Raw genomic sequence first — 27,047 nt, forward strand, 5'->3', positions numbered from 1 at the left:
GCAGAGACATTACTTTGCCAACAAAGGTCTGTCTAGTCAAAGCTATGGTTTTTCCAGTAGTCATGTATGGATGTGAGAGTTGCACTATAAAGAAAGCTGAGTGCCGAAGAATGGATGCTTTTGAACTGTGGTGTTGGAGAAGACTCTTGAGAGTCCCTTGGACTGCAAGGAGATCCAATCAGTCCATCCGAAAGGAAATCAGTCCTGAATATTCATTGGAGGGACTGATGCTGAAGCTGAAACTCCAATACTTTGGCCACCTGATGCGAAGAACTGACTCATTTGAAAAGACTCTGATGCTGGGAAAGATTGAAGGCAGGAGGAGAAGGGGACGACAAAGGATGAGATGGTTGGATGGCATCACTGACTCGATGGATGTGAGTTGGAGTAGGCTTCTGGAGTTGGTGATGGACCTGGAAGCCTGGCGTGCTGCAGTCTTTGGGGTCTCAAATAGTCGGTTATGACTGAGCGACTGAACTGATTGGTTTTGAATGAAGATTGACTTGCCATCCTTGGCAGACTAGAACAAACACCTGGGCTTTCAGAAAATATGATCTGGAGTGTGCCATGCATGTAATGTCTGTGTATAACCAGAATTAGGGAGTAAATAGTAGTATTTGTAGCTGTCACTCTTTCCAGGGGCCTGTGGAACATTCATTGACATACAAATTCCATGTTAAACTCAGGATTCAGTGGCTCCTCAGAGACCTGTTCTCAGTGCTAGAAAGGAAGATGCAAAATGCAGCCTCAGAGCATTGGACTTCCTTCTCAGTGCATTTGTAGAGCACTTATTACAATGAAGAATGTGTTTTAATTAACTTTCTGGATCTCCAGTGAGTTTGTGGGCCCCTCATTCCCCTTTATGCAGCATGAGTGATACATAGAATTAATAGCCTGCCTGCTTATGCTTATGTGGGTATGGGAATCTGTTATCTTCTTAGGTTTGTTCATAGGCAGGTGGCTTTGGTTGTGTATCAAGTCAGCAATTCTGAGAAACTCAGTAGTGTTTCTCTTAGAATTGTCTGTCTAATCCATCCGCTCAATGCGATGGATTCATTTAAAGCAAGTATATAACAGAAAAGCCAAGTTAAATTAAGCAGTGTTACAAGTCAGAAGTAGTCTTAGTACATTCTTATTCCTCTCTACCTCATTCCCAGTTTTTAAAACCTTAGTCTGAATGCAGTAGAGCTGATAACTGAGAGCCTTTGTTGGTGTTCATTGTTGTATCCCCCACTTCCTGGAGTTGTGCATTGTACACAGTAGATGCTCAATAAATGAGTGAGAACAGTCGCTTGGAAATTACAGAAGGAATCCCCTGTGGGGTTAGGTCTAGATTCATTCATTCATTCAACAAACCATTACTAAGAAATTACTGTGTATTTTATAGTATTAGACATTGAGAATGCAAGACTGAGTCCTTTGTGCGTGAGTTTCTCAAGCCTAAGGAGGTGGGATTTGGAACATAAAGACACACTTACATAATATCTATCTACTAAAGTTGCCGTGTTGATCATATATTTCAGTAGTCCCACTAACAGAGAAGGTGGGGATTGGAACTTCTTTCCCAAAGACCCAGGCCCTAAGATACTACTGGGTTGTGTAGAGTTATAGTAAAATAAGCAGGAACTGAGTAGGTGTCTACTAACTGTTCTAGAAGCTACTTTGACTTTAAGTTATTCTTATCAAGCCCCCCACCCCCACCTATGCCAGGAACTCAAACTCAAAATCCCAAACTGTGATGGCCCAGGAGCAGCAACAGCATTGAGCTGGGTTACCCGTTGACATTCTCCTACCTGTTGTAGCCCAAGACAGTGGAAGAGGGCCTGAGATCTGAAAGGACTGATTTGCTTTACCTTGTGTCAACCTTGATTTCTTAATCTGTAAAATAGGGATATGATAAGATTAACAGAGACAGTCACTGCACTAAGGGAAGTGATTCTATCACAGGTTACTTAGAACTTGGTACGTGTATTCTCATCCATTGCATTCAGTTCAACAAATACATAATTGAGATTCCACTGAGGAACTATTGATCCCCTTCCCCATTTGTCACCTGGTTCCTTTCACTGGGTCCTCTCACTGTGCCTGTTTTATCTACCCATCATCACACAAACATACATCATTAACATAAAATGTACAATTATTAAAAACTATACCCGATGTCAGGTTGCAGACAAAGGTCTGAGTGTGGGTGTTTCAGGCACATAGGTTCCTAACAGAATTAACTTATCTGAGGTTCCAGTCATGAAGTTCCAGTCCTGTCTCTCCTTCCCCTATCTCCCCAAGGCAGGCTTGGATTCTGACCCCCAAACCCTTATATTGTTTATCACCTTGGTGTTGAACCACTTAGAAATTTAACCAAATTGGAGTAGGTTAGATTTCAAGCTTCTGATTGTGTTTCTGCTTGCTGTCCGTGATCTGCACCTGCCCCCTTATATCCGTGTGGACTCCCTGGCCCTGCTGCCTCTCCCTGCCAGGGGAACATGTTCTGTCCAGCCCAGCTTAGCCTCTTGACTTTTGTACTGGGCCCAGGTGTTCCTCTGTCCAAGGGGCAAGACCATGTTCTGCTGGCCCCAGCACTCTGCCTGACTTCTTCCTTGTATTATTTAGATCCTTAAAGCCCATACATAACTTAACATCACTATTTTCTGAAGTGTGGAGTACATCTTTAGTAATTTGGGGATGAGTGATTTTAGTAAATGATTTATGAACTTGTCAAGTTTCATCTATTAGCATTTGCTCAAATCCTATCAAACTTTAGGCAATTTCCCAAGTACCTAAATAACACATGAATTATGCCTCATTTTTGTTATGCATTCTTGAGAGTTAAGCATAAGTCAACCAAATGTCTATTTTGTCGTTTTTCCTCTCTCTGCAATCTGAGTTGGGGCTTGTTGCACACTAGCGTGCTTAAGAATCATCTGGAGGGCTAGTAAAACCCAGATTGCTGGCCCCCATTGCCACAGATTCTGGGTCTGTAGGTCTGGGATGGAGCCTCAGAATTTGCGTTTCTAACATGTCAGATGATGCTAATGCTGCTGGTCTCATGGACCACACTTTGAGTAGCAATGGCCTAAATCATGGACACACCATCTTGGGTTGACAGTTTATATTTTAACTTCAGCTTGACCATTATTGAGACTCCCCAGCACAAAGAACTTGTGAAAGCTAATCATTTACTTGGTTCTTTTTATTTTACCATTATATATATATATATATATATATATATATATATATTTCCAGTCTAGACAGAGTCTATTTTATTTCTCATGTTTAGTTTAATCCCAGAGTACCCTAGAGATGCAGAGCCATTCTGTAGAATTTTATTGTCCTAGTTTTTATCCTGATGAATCATCTTTTAAGAGACATGTGAGCCTTCACTAAATGCATTATGTCATCCTTCTGAGCTCTGCCGAGAGAAGAATTGATATGCCTTTAGGTCTGATGTGAAATGATGGCTTCACTGTGCCCGTCCTGAAGCAACTCTGACTTGAGAGGGTTCCCAGAAGTGTGACAGAAAACTCTGTGGCTGGTGCCGAGTGGGGAAAGGGTGGCTTGTGACCCTATTACTCAAGCCTCCTACCTCCATGCTTGTGGGAGCAAGTCTGTCTCCTCCCAGGCTGCCACATTTAAAAGTGGGATTTATTTTTAGAGAAGAAATCATTAGTCATTAAACTCTCTCATGCTTCCTTTTTCCCTTTGGGTAAAATTTAAGAACCTGAGCTTTATAAGAAAATTTTCAGTCTGTTAGAAAAAACAGCCTTGGTACAATGAGCCCCCTTGCCCTCTGCCAGACTTCTCACAGGAGTCACCACCCTTGGTCCCTACGTATAAATCAACTTTATCTTTTAGCTTTATTTGAGAATCCTTTGACTCCTTTGATTTTCTGAACCCACCAAACCTAGGATTTAAAAAACTAATTTTATCATATATTGAACATTTGCTCTTTAAGCCCATTATAAAATCTCATAATGGAAATTGGCTCTTAGCAAAATAGCCCTTGGGCTTAGGTATATACACTTTTTCACTTAATAACAGAAGCATTTAATAGATACAATCTATATTGAAGCAGAAATAACTGAAAACAAGATTTCTCTGATATCTTTAAATTCAGGGTTTTCTTACAAGGACTTTTAACATGTTTCCATTGCCTTGGACTAAATAAATATCATGTGGATAGTTTTACTACCAGAAAAGCCATCAAAAAAGCAAGTCTTATCTGTAATTAAGTTCTATCTGTAAATATATAGTTGAGAATGTCATCATTTTGAAACATATCAAAAATTCAAAGTCACTTGGTGGCCAGTAAGGCCCAAGATCCCCTGAGGGGAACACGGTACATGTAATTGCCTCTCTCCCTCCATCCCCATAGCTGTAACATTTTGCTTTTACAGTTTAATCTGACTTAGTGAGACAAAGACCAATTTTAGGGCAGCAAGAAGTAGATTTTTGCGAAGAGGTATCAGTACCCCCAAAAGGAAGGGATTCTAATACATGCCAACTCAAAGACTGAAGAGTTTCTGTGATCTTGAGGCTAGAGAAAGGGCTACATCATTATGAGGTAGCCAACTGCAGCTCCTCTCCTTTGCTGAGGTGATGGAGAAGGAGCAGAGAGAGGCTATGTAAATCTTAGTCTACTTCAGACCATTGAGTGTGGCCATTTAAGATGGCCACAAACTATTTGACACACCTCTCACTGGAGGATGATTCTGCGTCCTCTCCGCTTGTACCTGGGTAAACTTGATGATGGTTTAACTGGTAGGCTACAGTGGCATGTTGCTGTGCCAGTTTCTGGGCCTGAACCTTAAAAGACATGAAATTTCTATTTCCTGTCTTTTGGAACACTCATTCTTGGAACCCAGCCTCCATGCTTTGAGGAAGCCTAAACATCTCTGTGGAAAAGCTCACATGGAGAGGACTGTGCCCGGATTACTACTGACGCCAAGTTCAGCCATGTGAATAAGCCGTGTTGGAGTTGGATTCCCCAGCTTCAGTAGAACTTCCCAGCTGCCGCTATGTGCTTCAGAGATGATCCTTCCTGCTGAGTCCTGCTCACCTTACAGATTCAGGAGCAAAATGAACGATTGTCATTGTTTTAAACTACTTTATGCAGCAATAGATATCCAGGACAATTGGCATCTCCTTTTTTTCTACTCCTTCTCATTGCTTCCCCAAGAGGCAGTTGCTGTCATGTCAGAGCCTTTCAGACAAGGTCCCTGCCAGAATTTCCCAAACCCAGAATGCCCTTGTATGTGCCTTCCCAGTGCTTTTCCCTGACAGTGCTGTAGTCCAGAATGCCCTCTGTGCCTTCCCTCAGCTCCTTCATTCACACAATGCTGCTTTCTCTCCTTTGGAGCCCACTGATTAACCGGTGTGTTTGGAGTCAAGAGACAGAAGTAGTGGCAGATTTGCAGCACACTGTTACTCATCATGCCAAGAGAAGGCTTTTATCAAGGTTAAAAGCTGCTCCATTTTCTATATCCTCCTTTACATGATAAAAATATGCCCTTAAGGGTATACCTAAAATCTATGATACTCTTAAATTCTGAGTAGGGATTGGTGACAGTCTTCCAAGGGTAAAGCTTGGCCTGTCAGTGGCCACAGTATGGGACCCTCCCCCTGAAGAGCACTAGGATGGTGAGGATACTCACCATTGACAAGAGGAAGGAGAAATATACTGAGAAGGAGACAGGAAATGGAGATGGCATCAAAACAAAAACACAAACAACTCACGTGGTTTATCCTGACTAAGAGAGAGTACTTTTGAATCACTGTTTGCCAGGCCGATGCTGAAACATGACTATGATTAGTACTAATACTCCTTCTTGATGGCATGGTGAGGTTTTCTTTGTGCCAGGTACTGTTCCAACACCTTGTTTAAATTAAGGTGGATGTTATTTTAGTATCCCTTACTTCAGCCCGAGGAAACTGAGGCCTCTAGTGGAGAGGACACTTGGCTAAAATCACATGGCATGGCAGTGCAGAACCGAGTTCAGAACCAGGATTCAATTGCAGGGAATCTGGCTCCATTATCTGTCACTGCTGACATCAGAACTCTGGGGACAGAGGCTTTGGTGAGCCCAGTTTGACTTCACAATACGTTTCTAGTCTTTTTGGTTCATGTAGTGTAGCATGTCACACAGGGTGAGAGATGCTTCATCTTTTCAAAACACATTTTAATCTCAAATATATATGTGCCTTTGTAGGCTGCTTGAAGTCATTCTCAGAAGGCAGAGTAAAAATAAACAAATACCCAAAGGTAGGGTACAAAAGCAAATGACAAAAAGACAACAGAATAACTCTGTGTAATAAGAATTAAAATCTTGGAGTCCCCAGCCAGCCCAGTAGTCTTTATGGTGATGAACCAAGAAAGGAGGTCACATCTGTATTAGACACATGTTCCTTAGTTTCTAGACATTCTAATAGCCCTTATTACAGTAGTTTTAAAAATATTAATTTTTGCTTTTCTTAAAAAAATAAGTGTTGGTTTTTTTTTTTTTTTTTTTTAGTCTACAAACATTTATTGGTTGTCCACAGAGAGTTGAATATATACTTGATGGTATATATTTTGCCAATAGGATAGCCTCCAGCTCAGAGAACCACCTTCTTATATTGAAACCTTTAATTTGCATTACATTGCATGCATAATTTAAGCTGAATCTAACACCTCAAAGAGGCTCAAAAGGAATCCATTTTTTCTTACTGGGCAGAAATAAGTAGGCTCTTTATAACTATAAAGAATGTGACCCATTGCAGAGAAGGGGGTATTTCTTTAAAGAATCCTATTTGTGTATCAAAAACAATGCAGTTATCTAATATAAGTGCGAAGACATTACAAATACTATTTAACAATTCATGAATCTAGTGTTTAATATATTCAGAGTAAAGTCAGACGGTTTTTACAGGAAGACATAAAACAAATGTCCTGTATTCTCGCCACTCTGCTTTTCTTCCAGTGTTTCATATTGGATGTGTAAACAATCAATACTGAATAGTAAGGAGGTGTTGCTGAACAGATAATGGATTTGAATTAGATAAACTTGGCCTGTGCAGACTGAACATACCAGTGGGACATATGATTCTTGCTTATGGCTAAATCTGATAGGTACTCTTTTGAAGTCAATAGCTTTAAGATACAGAATGGAAAAGAGAAACTGCCTTTGTAAGGAAGACAAACAGAGCAGAGAGAGGCAGTGTGACCAGCGTGGGAAATGTACATTTCCTCTGTCTTCTGAAGTTTTGGGGGGAAAAAAAGGGGGGGAATTATTTTCTGTAAAGTTTTTTATATATTAAGTTTTAAATTATTATTATTATTTATTAATTTTAGCAGGGTGGAGACTGTGGCTTGTGGGATCTTAGTTCCCCAACTAGGGATTGAACCTGGGCCCTCAGCAGTGAGAGCAAAGACTCCTAACCACTGGACTGCCAGAGAGTTCTCTAAATTTAATTTTTAAATACATTTTTTTATTTAGAAGCATAAAAATACTTTAAATGACTAGCTTTCATAAAAATAGTTGCAATTCTGTTAAAAATGAACATGAGTTACCTGAGACATGATTATTAATTTACTCAGTAGATACATGGGCTTCCCTGGTGGCTCAGAAGGTAAAGCGTCTTGCTTACAATGCGGGAAACCTGGGTTCGATCCCTGGGTCGGGAAGATATTCTGGAGAAGGAAATGGCAACCCACTCCAGTACTCTTGCCTGGAAAATCCCATGGATGGTGGAGCCTGGTAGGCTACAGTCCATGGGGTCGCAAAGAGTCAGACACGACTGAGTGACTTCACTTTCTTTCATAAAAATAGTTGCAATTCTGTTAAAAATGAACATGAGTTACCTGAGACATGATTATTAATTTACTCAGTAGATACATGGGCTTCCCTGGTGGCTCAGTGGTAAAGAATCTACCTGCCAATGCAGAAGAAGTGGGTTCGATCCCTGGGTTGCGAAGATCCTCTGGAGAAGGAAATGGCAACCTTCTCCGGTATTCTTGCCTGAGTGAATCCCATGGACAGAGGAGCCTGGCGGGCATAGTCCATAGGATTGCAAAGAGTTGAACACGACTGAGTGACTGAAAAACAATACAACGACAAGTGTTATTTGGGGTTCCATCACCATCTTAGGTCAATTTAGAGTAAAGCAGGTAAGCACAGAGAGGCAGAACAAGGTAGCTCAGAGTCAGGCATCAGAAGATCTGGGTTTATGACCCAGTTTTACAACTCTCTTTACTAGCTGTGACCATAGGCATAAGTCTCTTTGTGCCTCAATTTCTCATGGTGTAAAATGTAGATAATGAGACCTACTTTTTCTGTGTCAGGAAGCTGTCTTGATGAGTAAATGAGAAATTGGGTGGGATAATGTTTGCCAATAGAAAATTGATATACATAAGCAGACACTGTTAATTCCTTATAAAAAGAAAATTCTTAAAATATTTATGATGTTACTGCTATATATAGGGCAATACTCTAGGTCTTGTGAAGATTTAAAAAAATAAATCAGATATGGTTTCTATAGTTCATTCCAAAAGCTTATAGTGATACAGGATCAAACAACTTGCTGTGAGGAGCCAAGTGGGAAATATATAAGCGTTTGAGGGACAGTTTGTTGCAACTACTCAACTCTGACATTATCGGGCAAAGTAGCCATAGAAAATATGGCTGTAAAATAGTGAGCATGGCTCTATTACAACAAAACTTTATTTACAACACATGCAATAGACCAGATTTTGTCCATAAGTTGTGGTTTACTGACTGGGTCTAATCAGGGAGAAGATGTGTACATAAAACTATAATATGTGGGTACAGTACTAAGTGTTGCAAATGAAATAGTTGAAGAGTGAAGGACATCATCTAGCTGAGATAAGAAAGTGTTCCAGGAGATTATAAATTTGACTTAGGCCTTGAAGGATGTGGTCATGTTTGGATTTACAAGATGGAGGAAGACATTCCCAGCAGAAAAGATAGCCTAAGAAAAAGTATAAAGTGGAAACATGAAGGAGGTATTTAAAGAAGAACAGCAATTCATTTAACAAATCTGTAGTGGTAGAGTTAGAAGCAAGAATTCACTGGAGTGGGTGTAAGAACAGAAAAACATATATAATCATTTAAACATAAGGTATATTATTTCTGACCTCATCCCACCCCCTTAATGAAAAGAAAGCTGTAGTTTTTAGGAAAGCATTTCTTCTATTTTTGGTTGGTTAGAACACTCCTACATGTTTATATGTTGCAGAGTCGTTGTATGTATTTCTGAGGATATACAACAACTTCTAATTATTCCCAAGGATGGTTTGTCTCTCTTTGTGCTTCTGTATATATTCCTCATAGTCAACAACAAATTGCATATAGGTTGGTCACTGTGGGACTAGAACCATGAGGAGGAGTCTGATTTAGTTCAGTTCAGTTCAGTTGCTCAGTCGTGTCCGACTCTTCATGACCCCATGAACTGCTGCCCGCCAGGCTTCCCTGTCCATCACCAACTCCTGGAGCTTGCTCAAACCCATGTCCATCGAGTCAGGAATGCCATCCAGCCATCTTATCCTCTGTTGTCCCCTTCTCTTCATGCCTTCAATGTTTCCCAACATCAGGGTCTTTTCCAATGAGTCAGTTCTTTGCATCAGCTGGCCAAAGTATTGGAGTTTCAGGATCAGTCCTTCCAATGAATATCCAGGACTTATTTCCTTTAGGATGGACTGGTTGGATCTCCTTGCAGTCCAAGGGACTCTCAAGAGTCTTCTCCAAGACTACAGTTCCAAAGCATCCATTCTTCGGCGCTCAGCTTTTTTTAAGGTCCAACTCGTACATCCATACGTGACCACTGGAAAAACCATAGCTTTGACTAGACGGACCTTTGTCAGCAAAGTAATGTCTCTGCTTTTTAATATGCTGTCCGGGTGGGCTGCTGTCTATGGGGTCACACAGAGTCGGACATGACTGAAGCGATTAGCAGCAGCAGCAGCAGCCAGGTGGTTCAGAGGTTAAAGTGTCTGCCTCTAATGCAGAGACCTGGGTTCGATCCCTGGGTCGGGAAGATCCCCTGGAGAAGGAAATAGCAACCCACTCCAGTATTCTTGCCTGGAGAATCCCATGGACAGAGGAGTCTGGTGGGCTACAGTCCATGGGGTCCCAAAGAGTCGGATATGACTGAGTGACTTAACTTTCACTTTCACTTTCCAGGTTGGTCATAGCTTTTCAAGGAGCAAGCGTCTTTTAATTTCATGGCTGCAGTCACCATCTGCAGTGATTTTGGAGCCCAAGAAAATAAAGTTTGTCACTGTTTCAATTGTCTCCTCATCTATTTGCCATGAAGTGATGGAACCAGATGCCATGATGTTAGTTTTTTGAATGTTGAGTCTTAAGCCAGCTTTTACACTCTCCTCTTTCACTTTCATCAAGAGGCTCCTTAGTTCCTCTTCACCATGCCATAAGGGTGGTGTCATCTGCATATTTGAGGTTATTGATATTTCTTCCTGCTTGTGCTTCATCCAGTCCAGCATTTCCCATGATGTATTCTGCCTCTGAGTTAAATAGGTGAAGTGACAATATGCAGTCTTGACGTACTTCTTTCCCAAATTGGAACCAGTCTGTTGTTCCATGTCCAGTTCTAACTGTTGCTCCTTGACCTGCATACAGATTTCTCAGGAAGCAGGTCAGGTGGTCTGGTATTCCCATGTCTTTCATAATTTTCCAGTTTATTGTGATCCACACAATCAAAGGCTTTAGTGTAGTAAGTGAAGCAGAAGTAGATGTTTTTTTTGGAATTCCCTTGCTTTTTCTCTGATCCAGCAGATGTTGACAATTTGATCTCTGGCTCCTCTGCCTTTTCTAAATCCAGCTTGAACATCTGGAAGTTCTCAGTTCACTTACTGTTGAAGCCTGGCTTGGAGAATTTTGACCATTACTTTGCTAGCATGTGAGATGAGTGCCATTGTGCAGTAGTTTGAATATTCTTTGGTATTACCTTTCTTTGGGATTGGAATGAAAACTGACCTTTTCCCGTCCTTTGGCTACTGCTGAGTTTTCCAAATTTGCTGGCATATTGAGTGCAGCACTTTCACAGCATCATCTTTTAGGATTTGAAATAGCTCAACTGGAATTCCTTCACCTCCACTAGCTTTGTTCGTAGTGATACTTCCTAAGGCCCACTTGACTTCACATTCCAGGGTATCTGGCTCTAGGTGAGTGATCACACCATTGTGGTTATCTGGGTCATGAAGATCTTTTTTGTATAGTTCTTCTGTGTATTCTTGCCACCTCTTCTTAATATCTTCTGCTTCCATTAGGTCCATACCATTTCTGTCCTTGAGCAGGGTCTAACTCTCTAGAGCTACATTGTTCAACATGGTGACCTCGTGTGGTTATTTAAATTTAAATAAAATTAAAAATTCAGTTATTCAGTTGTACTAGCCACATTTCAAGTGTGCAATACCACTTGAATCTTGTGGCCACAGTATTGAACAATGCAGATACAGACCATTTTCACCATTGCAGAAAGTTCTGTTTTACCATGCTGCTCTTAAAAGACAAGAAACCAAGCAACCATTATGCATTGATTTAGAGTCCTGGAGCTGGAGATTTGGGAGACAGTTATGATATTTAGTAACTGGCTTCATTAACAAATACATCACTTTTTAAGTATTAGTTTTGTCACTTGTGATGTGCATTAATAATAGTACTTACCTTACAGGTGGTTATGAAGATAAAATGATGCATAGCTCTTTGGAAGCTGTAAAATGCTACGTAAGTATATGACATCGGTATTATTTCAGTGATACTATCTCTGTACTTTTGGGTAATTACCATTGTTTTCCTTGTTTGCTTCCATATACAAAATCATGTCATTCACGAATAATTTGACTTTTTCCTTTTCCATTCTGGATGCCTTTTATTTCATTTTCTTGCCTAATTACTCTGATGAAAATCACCAGTGCAGTGTTGAATAGAAAATGGTTGGAACAGACATTCATATCTAGTTTCTGATCTTAAGGGGAAAGTTTTTAGTCTTTCACCATTAAGTATGATCGGAGAAGGCAATGGCACCCCACTCCAGTACTTTTGCCTGGAAAATCCCATGGATGGAGGAGTCTGGTAGGCTGCAGTCCATGGGGTCACTGAGGGTCGGACATGACTGAGCGACTTCACTTTCACTTTTCACTTTCATGCATTGGAGAAGGAAATGGCAACCCACTCCAGTGTTCTTTCCTGGAGAATCCCAGGGATGGGGGAGCCTGGTGGGCTGCCGTCTATGGGGTCACACAGAGTTGGACGTGACTGAAGTGGCTTAGTGAGTGATTAAGTATGATGTTATCTGTAGGTTATTTGTAGATAACCCTTTATCAGGTTGAGAAAGTTCCCTCCTTTTTTAAAATTTGTATTGGAATATTATTGATTTTAGAGAAGAAAATGGCAACCCACTCCAGTATTCTTGTATTCTTTCCTGGGAAATCCCATGGACGAGGAGCCTGGCAGGCTGCAGTCCATGGGGTTGCCGAGTCAGACACAACTTAGCTACTAAACAACAACATATTTGATTTCCAATGTTGTGTTAGTTTCAGGTGTACAGCAAAGTGAATCAGTTATACATATACATATACCCACTGTGGGTTTTTTTGTTTGTTTCTTTTCTCGTATAAGCTATTCAGAGTATTGAGTAGAGTTCCCTGTGCTATACAGCAAGTTCTTATTAGTTATCTATTTTATACATCATAGTGTGTATATGCCAGTCTCAATCTCCCAGTCTATCCTTTATCTGCTGGTAACCATAAGTTTGTTTTCTACGTCCATGATTCTGCTTCTGTTTTATAAATAAGTTCACTTGTACCCTTTCTTTTTTGCAAATTCCCTTCTTTTCTAAGTCTCTTTAGTTTGTCTTGTTTGTTATCATGGAAGTGTATTGGCACTTTCTTATGCCCTTCTGCTCATTCAATTTGCTTATCACATTTTCTTTGCTCTTTCACGTATTTTTTTTCTCTCTTAGCTCTTTATAGGTATGGAAACCAACTGTGTCACTGGCTGTACCTAGTAGCATCCCACAAAGAATTTTCTTCCTAGGAAGGTCAGACTAGAATATATGGTTGCATTAGACAAATCCATAGCACCTACATTAAGGCTGGTGCTAAAGAACCAATGCAGAATTCATGTTCTACTTCAGTGGGAATTGTTATTTCTTGGCATAAGACCCATATACCATTAATGTTTGCTATTTATTTATTTAGCCACATGTGCAGTACGTGGCATCCTAGTTCCCTGACGAGGGATGGAACTCGTGTGCCCTGCAGGGGAAGCACAGAGTCTTAACCACTGGAATGCCAGGAAATTCCCTGAGAGTTCTTTATAGTTACAGATTTAGCAGTGTATTTCAATGTTTCAGAGCCCTTTTCTTCAGGGAAGATAAATAGGTTTTATTGTGGCCTTCTTCCATTTTATCCCCAGCCTTCCCTTATTTTCTGCGTATTAGTCTGAGGAACATTCAAGCTCATTGTATCCATGGTCAAAGAGAGATTTTATAGTCTCCCAAAGATCTCACCATTGTGGGGTACACAGTGAACATCATCTCCAGAGCCCTTATGTGTTATATTCCTCTTTATCCAGCTCAAACTTCCTTTGTTTTCATTGCAGTGCCAATTTGCTGACTCATATTTAATTTACTTGACCATACTATTTTCTCAAGCTCTGGTGATGTCAGGCCTATTCTCTTAACTCTTGCCCATCTCCCCTTTCTAAGACACTGACCATTTTTACAGTTCCCTCTACCTCTTATGTATCAGCCTTTATCTAGCTTCCTCTTGATTCCAAAGAAACCTCACAAATGTACTTACACTGAGATATGAGAAGCTTCATATGTGATCTTTCCCCAGAGAGCAAACATTTAAAAACAGGGCAGCCAGGAGTGGTGTGGTCGGTGGCTTCTGACATGGCACCAGGGAACTCTGTCTCCTGGTCTTCACTCACTTGTGTGATTCCCTCCTCTTGAATGTGGAACTGACTTAGTGACTTCCTTCTATTTTTGAACAAGGGCTGGGGTGCCCTTAGCACAGAAAGGCAAACTCTGACAGCAAGTGTTTGCAGTGAAGTAAGGGTTTTGTAGCAATAGATAATAATACCAGTGGACAGTACGTACTCCAAAGTAATGACTTCCAAATGGTGAGCATCCAGATGTGCAGAAAGAGGAAGAGCAATATTTTGGAGCAGCGGCTGTCCCTAGCTCTGCCCCGTGGATACAACCGCCTACTCTTAAACATGAGGTCATCTTTACTTGTAGCAGCTAAGAACCTTACAATCCATAAAACGAACTCTTCAGGATCTGCTTTGCTCAATTTATAGTTACTAGTACTATGTGAACCTGACTTAGGCCAGTTTCTGAGGTTATTAGTTTTATCTTTTCCTTTATGATTTGACCCAGATAAGTTGTCATTGACCTGCACCAGGTTTGTACTCTTGCAGTTCTCCAACTTGTTAGAATTACTTCCACTGCTTCTCTCTAGCTGTCAGCAACATCCCCCAGCTTGGCACTATTAGGAAAATACTATGTGAGTATACTCTTTAAGCCCATTACCTAAATCATGAAGAAAGCATACGGGTATAGGAGAACGAATCATTTTGGAACTAACTTAATATAAATCACATATTAGTACTTCTCTGAAAATCATTCTCAAATCAGATATATTATTTAAACTATATTAATATTTTGCTAGTTTTCTTGAGAAGCATGGACTGTGCTAGACCCTAAAAGTCCTGGTAGACCCAGGTCTCATTTTTCTCCTACATGTCCTCCAAGCCAAGCTTGGGAAGGTGTCTGCTTGGGTTTCCCCCACACCTTCATCCAGAGGATGCCAGACTCAGATTTGACAGCACAAGTCTTGGCTGTCAACAGTGCAGTCATGCAGACAGGAAACAGTGACAAGAAACTGTGGGGGCAGGGGGGAGAGCAAAGTGAGGGGATTTCTTAGGGTCTGTCTCTCTCTGCTTAAACAAAGAGGGGACAGCTGCTGCCCATGAGGGATGACGCTGTTGTCCCTCTCATTTGCGGTATTCAGCATTCTATTCTATGAGTAGTAAATGGCCGGTCTCTATAACACTGAGATTTTACAGTGCCAAGTGGATGCTACCTGATGTATAGTTACAAGTTATTTTCAATGCCGCATTCCAGTTGTTCTGTGAGCTGGAAGCTCACTTCCACAAATTCAGAAGTTTGATAGGATCCGACTTGCATGATAGGATAATAGATATCCCTATCGGCTCAGTGCCTAATTTACAGAGAATTGAGCCAGATAGTGTAGAAAGAAAGAAGGAAAACAAAAGATAGTATTCTTCCATCAGCATTTTCAGTATCCTAAAGAGGAAAGAACAGAATTTTAAAAGTCTATGGATCCCCAGAAATAGAAATATATACGTACTTGTGTGCATATGTGGTGTGAGTATGAATGTGTGTGCCTATTGAAGAAATTCTAGAGAGAGAGAGCCGTGCCAGAATTGCTGCTGAAAATATACAGAATCAAGGGCTCTGTGAGTTTACTGAGTGTAAGCTTCTGTGGAAGTAGTAACTGTACGATGGCAGGGTGTGATGGAGAAATGGGGTAAAGGATGTAGAAGTGCAGTTGTCATGATTAAATTGCAAATCTCCCTCTATTTCCCAATAGGCAACAGTAGAAAATAACATGCTAGACAGTAAAGGACAAATACATTAGCTTAATGAGAGCTTTGTGGTTGGACCCCAAGATACATAAAGAAAGGCAAGAGTACGTGAGTTTTCTAAACTGTGTTTCTATAACTAGCAGCACTATACTGGATTTTGAAAAAAGAAGAAAAAAATGTTGGCTGCTTTTTCTAATTCCAAGAGTGAGTTCAGACAAAAGGATTGATTTTCACGTAGACTAACCTTGAGAAGATTGTCATCTCCAAGTTCAGGGATTTTAAAATATATGCACCCCCCACCCATGTTAAAGTTCATTTCATAATAAAGTTTTTTTTTTTTTCCTGAACATATTCTTCTTTTTTTTTTTATATTTTTAAATTATTTTTAATTTTATTTTATTTTTAAACTTTACAATATTGTATTAGTTTTGCCAAATATCGAAATGAATCCGCCACAGGTATACCTGTGTTCCCCATCCTGAACCCTCCTCCCTCCTCCCTCCCCATACCCTCCCTCTGGGTCGTCCCAGTGCACCAGCCCCAAGCATCCAGTATCGTGCATCGAACCTGGACTGGCGACTCGTTTCATACATGATATTATACATGTTTCAATGCCATTCTCCCAAATCTCCCCACCCTCTCCCTCTCCCACAGAGTCCATAAGACTGATCTATTTTGACTGTGTGGCTTGTGGAATCTCGACCAGGGTTCAAACCTGTGCCCCTACAGTGGAAACGTGGAGTCTTAACCACTGGACAACCAGGGAAGTCCTTGTTTTACAGTAAATTTTAAAAGCTTCAGTTTCCAGTTTTGACTCTTTGGCAATTTCCCCAGTTTGGAGGTAGCAAGGAGAGAACACAGTGCTCCCTCACCTAGTTAATTCCTATTTATTTCCCAGGTTTCACTCAATAGGTTTTTCATGAATATCTCATGTTCCACGCACTAGATTACTCTGCTTCAATGTATGCTCTCATATCAACTTGACCTTTTTCATCTTACCATTTATCAAAGCTTATCATTGTGTATTTTTGTACTTATTTCTTTTGTCTATCGTCAGATAGCTGATATTTATTGTTCTCCCCGTTTAAAACTGAGAAATAACTGGCATATAACATTGTATAAGTTTAAGGTATACAGTATATTGATTTGAAATGTTTATATGTTGATATGTGGTTACCACCATAGTCTTAGGTAACTTTTCGATCATGTCACATACTTAGCATTTCTTTTTTGTCGTGAGAACATTTAAGCTCTAGTCTTGTAGCACCTTTGAAATGTATAGTGCAGGGTCATTGTCTATACTCACCATTCTGTACATTAGATCGCCAGAACTTACCTTCTAACTGTAAGTTTGTGCTCTTTGACCAACATCTCCCTGTTTCCCCACTCCTTAGACCCTGGTAAATAGTATTCTCATCTCTGTTTCTATGAGATCGTGTTTTTAGATTCCACATATAAGTGAGATCATAAAGTATTTATCTTTCTCTGTCGGATTTATCTCACTTAGCATAATGCCCTCAAGGTCAATCCATGTTGTTGCAAATGGCAGGATTTCCTTCTTTCTCATGGCTGAATAATATCCACTGAGGGCCTCCTTGGTTGCTCAGACAGTAAAGAATCTGCCCACAATGCAGGAGATCCAGGTTCAATCCCTGGATCTGGAAGATTCCCTGGAAAAGGAGGTCATATCTCATTCTGGTTTTGATTTGTATTTCCCTGATGATTAGTCATGTTGGGCACCTTTTTATGTATCTGTTGGTCATTTGTATGTCTTCTTTGGAAAAACACGTATTCAGGGATGTTCTTCAAAATGACAACTGATAGCTGACTTGGGTGGCTTGTGTTTGTCACATTCCCTTTTTTCCCGCTTAGGGCATAGTTATAATATTGGAAGAGAAGCAGCCACTTTGCAAACATAAGGCAATAAACATTAAATGAAAACCATATTCTATGCTGAGTCTGAGCAAAAAGACAGATGTGGCATAGATTCCCCAGTGGCATCACACAGCTACCATACTGCTTGGGACTTTAGCACAAGAAAAATAACCACTTTGCTGATGTTCATTGTGTTTTGGGGGTTTTTGTTTTTGTTTTTTTTGCAGTTTCTCCTGCAGTAGTATAGAAGGATAAGCAAAGAAGGAATGATATTGACTACTTTACCTAGAGAAGAGAGCTATTATTAGGGTTTTATTAGACTGGGGTGTGATATGAGGGAAAGTTATACTGCTTCCTGGGAGCTTGTGATTGAAGAAGTCAGTAGAAGAAAGCTGAGGGTGAAGCCAAGACCCCACTGGAGAGAAAAGTGTTCATTGAATAAGTTAAGTCAAAAGAAATGGAAGAAACATTATGAGAATCTGTGGGATATCTAATGTGCAGCTTATTACATGTGGTTGAGTTGGAAGAAAAGCTCAATATGGTTAGTATACTTATTGTGGTACATTGAGTAGACCAGAGTGCATTAAATTCGGAGTGAATTGATTTTATATAACTATCCTTTGCCATCTTTTAAGCAAAATAATGACTAATACAATGCTGCAAATGTGTTTCTCCGGAAAAGCTTTTGGGGAAAGGAGATTTCTTTTGCTGAATCCCTTTCACTTCTGTCATAGATTACTTAGTATACTTATTTGACCTTGAGAACTATACTTTTGTTAAACGAAGTTAGTTAAAGGAATGCTCGCCTAGAAAGAATAATTATATTGAGCATTATCCTTACAAAATAAGCTATTTAAATCAATTGTTTCTACTTCTAAATATATAGAGTACAGTACCAAAAAAATAGAAAACTCTGCTTTTGGAAGATCAGGCCAAAGCACAGTGCTCATTAAGAGGCTCACAACATGGCTCTCTCTCTATTCTTTCCTCTGGAAATGCCTTGCCAAATGACTCTAGCGTGGGCCTCGGATTTGTCCACACTCGAGGAAGGCCCAGCTTTCTCGCGAAGCCAGCCAAAACCTCTCATTGGAGGCAAACTCTGGTCTCACTTCTTCAGAACTTGCATCTGACCTCCTGAGTTTTACATGGTTCTTCTATTTTCTCCATTCACTAGGCTACTGTTCGCCTTAGAATAGTGCTTGCCCCATATACCAGACTATTTATATCCTGCTTCTCACTGATTGACCTAGCTTTGGAATCCTTACTTGCCCTGATCTTTGATGATTGTGTGCACTTCCTCACTGGCTTGCCTTGTGGCTTCTGGTCCATTTCCTGCTCTGACTTCCAGTACTTGCTCAGTCAATAGCAGATACCCTGTCTCTGCTTCTTTGGTTCCTTGGCCAGGCTCTTATAAACTGTTGAGTTCTTTTACAGGGTTAAATGCCGAGAAACAGAAAGAGATGAACTGTTAAGCAGGAAATTCATGTGAACACATAAGCTTCACCTATCTCAACCATATGGGAAAAGCCAGAGTTCCTGCCTGTGACTATTCGTAGCATCCCTTTCTTAGTCAGTCAGGAACTGGTTAACTCCTAGAAGCTGATTTTATAGGCAGGCTTCATTGAGATGTCTGCATTTCAGGCCCCTAACAGTCAATGCCTTCTCTCTCTCTCTCTCTTTTTTTAACATTTATCTCAAAAGAACATCAAATTCAGCCCTCATAGAAGAGCTCATTCAGGCTGAATAAATGGTCAATGAAGGGTCAAGGGTCTACTGTCCAAAAATAAGGGAAAAGTTTATGGTACAACACTATTACTTTCTCTTATATGCTTTTCTAAATATTTTTATTAAGACTTTTAAAATAAATGAGTTATTTATTTATTTACTTGGCTGTGTTGGGTCTTAGTTGTGCTGCATGGACTCTACAGTTGTGGTGTGCAGGCTCAGTGGTTACCGTGCACAGACTTAACTTCTCTGCAGCATGTAGGGACTTAGTTCCCCAACCCGGGATTGAACCTGTATGCCCTGCAAGGTGGATTCTTAACTAACAACCAGGGAAGTCCCAAGACTATTCTTTTAAGAGCAATATTAGTTCACAGCAAAATTGCTGGGACAATACAGAGATCTCCCATATACCTCCTACCCCTACACTTGCACTGCCTCCCCCATTATCAGTATACCCACCAGAGTGCAACATTTGTTAAAACTGATGAACCTATATCAATATATCATCATCACCCAAAGTCCATAGTTTACATTATAGTTAACTCTTGATATTGCACATTCTATGTATTTGTACAAATGTATTCAGAGACACCAAGGGCACATTTCATGCAAAGATGGGCACAATAAAGGACAGAAATGGTATGGACCTAACAGAAGCAGAAGATATTAAGAAGAGGTGGCAAGAATACACAGAAGAACTGTACAAAAAAGATCTTCACAACCCAGATAATCACGATGGTGTGATCACTCACCTAGAGCCAGACATCCTGAAGTGCAAAGTTAAGTAGGCCTTAGGAAGCATCACTATGAACAAAGCTAGTGGAGGTGAAGGAATTCCAGCTGAGCTATTTCAAATCCTAAAAGATGATGCTGTGAAAGTGCTGCACTCAATATGCCAGCAAATTTGGAAAACTCAGCAGTGGCCACAGGACTGGAAAAGGTCTGTTTTCATTCCAATCCTAAAGAAGGGCAATGCCAAAGAATGTTCAAACTACCACACAATTGCACTCATCTCACACACTAGCAAAGTAATACTCAAAATTCTCCAAGCTAGGCTTTAATAGTACATGAACTGAGAACTTCCAGATGTTCAAGCTGGATTTAGAAAAGGCAGAGGAACCAAAGATCAAATTGCCAATATCTGTTGGATCATAGAAAAAACAAGAGAATTCCAGAAAAGCATCTACTTCTGCTTCATTGACTATGCTAAAGCCTTAGACTGTGTAGATCACAACAAATTGTGGAAAATTCTTCAAGAGATGGGAATACCAGACCACCTTACCTGCCTCCTGAGAAATCTGTATGCAGGTCAAGAAGCAACAGTTAGAACTGGACATGGAACAACAGACTAGTTCCAAATTGGGAAAGGAGTACATCAAGGCTGTACATCACCCAGCTTATTTAACTTATATGCAGAGCACATTTTGCAAAATGCTGCACTGGATGAAGCACAAGCTGGAATCAAGATTGCTGGGAGAAATATCAATAACCTCAGATATGCAGATAACACCACCCTTATGGCAGAAAGCGAAGAGGAACTAAAGAGCCCCTTGATGAAAGTGAAAGAGGAGAGTGAAAAATCTGGCTTAAAACTCAGCATTCAAAAAACTAAGATCATGGCATCTGGTTCCATCACTTCATGGCAAATAGACGGGGAGACAATTGAAACAGTGGCTAACTTTATTTTTCTGGGCTCCAAAATCACTGCAGATGGTGACTGCAGCCACGATATTAAAAGATGCTTGCTCCTTGAAAGAAAAGCTATGACCAACCTGGACAGCATATTAAAAACCAGAGACATTACTTTGCCAACAGAGGTCCGTCTAGTCAAACCTATGGTTTTCCAGTAGTCATGTATGGATGTGAGAGTTGGACCATAAAGAGAGCTGAGCACCAAAGAATTGATGCTTTTGAACTGTGGTGTTGGAGAAGACTCTTGAGAATCCCTTGGGTTCAAGAGATCCATCCTAAAGGAAATCAGTCCTGAATATTCATTGGAAGGATTGATGCTGAAGCTGTTGGCCACCTGATGCAAAGTACTGACTCATTAGAAGAGACTCTGATGCTGGAAAAGATTGAAGGCAGGAGGAAAAGGGGACAACAGAGGATGAGATGGTTGGATGGCCTCACCGACTCAATGGACATGAGTTTGAGCAAGCTCCATGAGATGGTGGAAGACAGGGAAGCCTGGCATTCTGCAGTCCATGGGGTCTCAAAGAGCTGGACATGACTTGGCAACTGAACAACATAATGACATGTATCCCTATTATAATATCACACAGCGTGTTTTTTACTACCCTAAAAATCCTCTCTGCTCTACCTATTCATTCCTTCCTCCCCTTCTAACCCCTGGCAAACACTGATCTTTTTAGTGTCTCCATTCAGTTCAGTTCAGTTCAGTTCAGTCGCTCAGTCGTGTCCGACTCTTTGCGACCCCATGAATCGCAGCACGCCAGGCCTCCCTGTCCATCACCAACTCCCGGAGTTCACTCAGACTCACGTCCATCGAGTCAGTGATGCCATCCAGCCATCTCATCCTCTGTCGTTCCCTTCTCCTCCTGCCCCCAATCCCTCCCAGCATCAGAGTCTTTTCCGAAAGTGTCTCCATAGTTTTGCCTTTTCTAGAATGTCACATGGTTGGAATCATACAGCATGTAACCTTTTCAGACTTCCTTCTTTCACTTTCACTTTTATTTCTTTTCATGGCTTCATTATTCATTCCTTTTTAGCACTGAATAATATTCCATTGTCCAGATGTCCCACAGTTCATCTATCCATTCACTGCCTAAAGGACATCTTGGTGGATTCCAAGTTTTGGCAGTGTTGAGTAAAGCTGCTATAAATATCCATGTGCAAGTGTTGTGTAGATGTACGTTTTTACCTCTTTTGGGTAAATATGAAGGAGTTTGTTTATTGGATCTTAGGGAAATCATGTGTTTAGTTTTATAAGGAACTGCCAAACTGTCTTCCAAAGTGACTCTACTGTTTACATTCTCACCAGCAATGAAGGACAGTTACTCCACATCCTCAGGAGAATTTGCTGTGGTCACTGTTTCAGATTTTGGCTATTCTAATAGGTATGTAGTATTGTATATGATTTTGTTTTGTTTTGCTCTTAATTTCCTATTGACAATGCTTTTATTGTTATTAGGGAATAGAAAGTAAGGATTATGTGGTTGTCTATTGCTAGTTCAAATTCAAATCTACAGATCCTAATCCTCCCTCAAACATTTAAATTGAAAAAAAAAAAAAAAGTGACTCAGTACATATAAAGTACTTTGGAAGGTGCAATATAAGCCATGTTAATGTATGGCAGAACCACTACAATATTGTAAAGTAATTAGCCTCCAATTAAAATAAATAAGTTTATATATTTTTTAAAAAAGCACTGTGTGCTGTTTGCTATTATTTTAACTAAGAATCCGTCTGCACTCATGAAAACTGCTGGTAGCATGTATGTCATGATCCCATTTGGTAGCACAGGACTTGCTGAGCTGAACCTTTGTTGGTAGGTAGGCCCCACTCATTCCTTGGTTAAAAAAAAATAAGACGGGCACACACATCAAACATTTTCAACACTGGGATTTCTCTCAGAAATGGACCTGAAGATGAAATACTTGTGGATTCACTTAGCACCTTATCTTCTCCCTTAAGCAGGAGCAGCTCACTCCGGGGTCATTGTGTGTTGTTAAATCACCATGGAGCTTGGCTCGAACATGGCACCCCAGGCTTGTCACCCACGCTCGAGATATCATCAGCATCATTATGTCTCTGGAAGCCCAGATCTGTTTATCTCCTTGGTCATGTCCCTTAGGATTCAAGACTCTCTCCTGTACTGATGCCTTTAATTACGGCATTCTTCACAGTTTTTCCCAGGTCAAGCAAGGGTCAGGTACCAACAACATATTTCTTCTATCAGTTCAGTTTTGCCTTTCAGTAGACTATTCAGCTCAAACTCTTTTTAAAACCTAATCAGAATCAAGAAGGAGCCCTTAGGCTCTGGATGCAGCTGTCTGGACCGCTGTGTTTCCCCCATCTCTTCCTTCCCCGCTCACAGTCTTGGCCTTGATGCCACTATCACTGTGCCTTGAAACCATCAGATCAAATCTCATCTTGTCTTTTACCCTGTTTGAGCCAGGATTCACAAAAAGGAGTTCAGACTCCCCAAGTCATCCTTCATTTCCTGGCCTCTCATCACCATACTTATTACATGTTACAAGTCACCTTATTAGTGAGTGTGTCCCTGCTCATGGGATTTTTAATTCCCAACCTTCCCCCTCCAGTGCTCATCTGCTTTATTTTTCTAAATTAGTACTGATCACAGTTTCTTTCATTGCTTGTTTATCTGTCTCTTCCCACTAGAATATAACCTTCACGAAGGCATAGACTTTGTCATGTTCGCCATGGTTTCCTAGTGCCAGGAACAGTGCCTGGCATGGGAGGAAGTGAAACAGTTGTTAGAGGCTCTCTACCAGTAATGGACACATTGTACATGAGTAAAGGTTCTTAGGACCTTTTGTTCCTGAATCCATCTTCAGGAATTCTGCTCTATTCCTCCTTCTCAGCATCAACTCCCTTGAAATTTCTGTTCAGGGTCTCTGAGCTTAGTTTGCCTTTCCCATTCTAGTCATAACTACCATGATCATCTTCTTTAGGCTCCTGTGTCAGTCCGTCTTTTTTTTTTAATTTAAGCAGTTACTGAAGAGATGCCTTCTCTCTTTTTTTCCTTTATGCTTTTTTTGGGAGGGCAGTGGTAGAAAGGGTAGAGCTGGAACACTGCTTTCTTTTGAAAGTTGAGTAACTACAGTCAAGCCATGAAGTTTGGCTGGCTTCTGAAGATCTTTTTTCTAGTTTCTTTGTACTAACACAGATAGATCTGAATACCACTTGGCAGTATTCCCTGCCATTTTCTTCCTCCTTCCTTTCATTTCTTTTCTCTGTAATCTACATTCTAGCTAAACTCTGAACAATTGTCTTTTTTCAGTCCTCACTGTGAAGGTTGAATTATAGCTCTGATTTATTTATTGCCTGCAATACATTCACCAATGTATGTATATATATTTGTGTGTTTGCATGTGTGAATATGTTCATATATCTGTACACACACATACACACCTGAGTAGCTCGAACAGCTGACTCATTGTAAAAGACCCTGATGCTGGGAAAGATTGAAGGCAGGAGGAGAAGGGGACGACAGAGGATGAGATGGTTGGATGGCATCACCAACTCGATGGACATGAGTTTGAGCAAACTCTGGGAGACAAGGAAGACTGGCATGCTGCAGTCCATGGGGTCACAAAGAACTGGACATGACTTAGTGACTGAACAACAACATACACGCTTAAGCATGCGTGCACACACACACATACACGCACATCATTTTACAGATGAGAAAACTGAGCTTCAGAGAGGTTAAATAACTTCTCCAAGATCACTCAGAGGGTGAAGTCCAGCTTCTCAATAGGAGAAGTTACCCTTTCTTACTTCTCATTTTCTCTTTAGCACATTTTAAACTACTCCATTTAAAGCTACTTTTAAAAGGTTGCCAAATCTTGTCAATTTTTGTTATTTTAAAATTTTCATTATGAAATATTTTCAATATATAAACAGAAAGAGAAAATTCTATCAGTAATACTCATATATTATCCTATAGTTGCTTCAGATTTTTGAAAGTAATAATTTGTTACAGAGCAGGTGATGTCTGTTGTCTGTATACTTTTCTCTGATTGCATTCTCCCTGCTTCCTCCCAGATATCACTGCTTTCAAGAATTTTTAAAAATAATTCCTATGCTTACTTTTATATTATTCCTAAATACAAATGGATCTCTAAAACTATATACTTAATTTTAGATTTTTTCATTTTATTTATTTTTTTTCATTGTCTTATCAGATCACTTTATGGAACTTTAGGTCAATCATAATATTATGATGACACAAAACAATTTTTTTTACAATAAATCTAATATCTGTGAAGCAAATATCCAGTTTAGAAAATAAATGGTGAACAATGATAAAGTTATTAAACTAGAAAATTATTAAACCAGTGAGAAAAGCACAATTATGCATTAATGGTTATAAAACTGTATTATTGAGACCAGGTGAATAACAATTGCTTTTTTAAATCTCAAGATTAGGTTTTTGGGATTTTTCCATTTTGATGGGAGTGTCTCTCTTTTTCACTAATTTTTATTACTCAGAATATTCCATTGCATGAATATACCACAATCTATTTACCTGGCCTCATGTTGATATATAATTAGATCTTTCTATATTTCTTTTTGGTTTTTAAAACTATAAAGTCACTCTTCTGTCATCATCTTATGCCATGTCTCAGCAACATCTTCCATAGTTAGCCATTCTTTGTTCTTCTATATTTTCTCTCCTGGTTCAGTAACGCCCAGAGTCTTTGTTTTTATCCTTCTCCTCTGGCCACTCCTTTTGAATTTTCTTTCTCATCCTGCCCTCTTCTATTTAAACTAAAATTTGGGGGTTCCTCAGAACTTGGTATCAAGCCATTGCCTCTTGTCTCTCCCTCCCACTTTCTTCCTAGACGGTATTATCTATTCCTATGACTTTAAGTATAAACTGACAGTGCTCAAAGTCCCATTTCTCACCCACATCTCTGAGCTCCAGACTCATGAATCATGACAGTTACCTACTTGACACATCTTCTTGGTTATCTCAGAGGCCACTTAAGTTCAAACTTAAGACATTTTAGGGAAAAAAGAAGCTCTTTATTTTTCTGTCTCTACCTGTGGCAGAGAGTTTCCAATATGGTTCCCAGCGATCCCGCCTCCTCATATTCACATCTCTGTGTCTCCTCCCTTGAGTGTGGGCTAAAACTAATGACTTGCCTCTGATAAATAGAGCAAAAGTGATGAGACATCACCAATAACATTAGGTTACAGAAGACTGACTTCCACGTGGCTTGCATTCTCTCTGGCTTCCTCACTCTGTGTTGCTGTGTTGTAAGCTGCTGGATGGAGTGGCCTATGTGACTGAGAGTGATCATGGGACTGAGAATGGTCTCTGGCCAACAACCACTGAAGAACTGCTTTCTACCAAAAATGACCTGAGTGTGCACTTGGAGGTTATTCCTGCCACAGCTGAACTTTGTGATGACTGCCAACATTGTGATTGCTTGAGTCCTTTCTTGTGAGAGACTCCGAGAGAGGGGATCAGCTAAGCTACACTGGGATGCCTGGCCCACAGAAACAATGAGAAAATAAGTGTTTGTTGTTTTAAGCTTCTAAGTTCTGGAATAATTTGTTACACAGTGGTAGACAACTAATACAAATCCTGCTCATGTCCCAGTGATCCTCATATCAATAAACCATCCACTTGGTAACTCAGGTTATAAGCTAGTTTACCTAGACTCATTCCTCTTCATCATCCCTTATAGCAATGCATTTTTTAGTCCTGCAGCTTCTAACTATATATAATGTCTAACTAATTTTTTGCCTAATGTAGGCATATAATGGTGTGGGATATCTCTTTAAATGATTACATCTTTTTTATTCAAAATATTTCTTCAAAATATAACTTAAGTATCTCTACTTCTATCTCCATCAACATATATGAGGCAAAGCCACCTTCATCTCTTGCCTTGATGCAGGAAGAAGAGGTCATGATTGGGCACGTTAGGGTTTGGTAAAGTCATTTTATCTTCCTGACTTTTTTGTATTATTATTTTATTTGCCTGTTTAATAGATTTTGATTACTGATGTCATTTTTTAATATTCTGGTGATTGTGATCAAAATTTAACATCATCCCTGAGTCATGGAGTTTGCAATAAAATAAAGAAGACAAATAT

The sequence above is a fragment of the Bos grunniens genome, chromosome X (assembly GCF_055505025.1).
Source record: "Bos grunniens cultivar Pamir isolate PY7600 chromosome X, Bosgru_T2T1.0, whole genome shotgun sequence".
Lineage (NCBI taxonomy): Eukaryota > Metazoa > Chordata > Mammalia > Artiodactyla > Bovidae > Bos > Bos grunniens.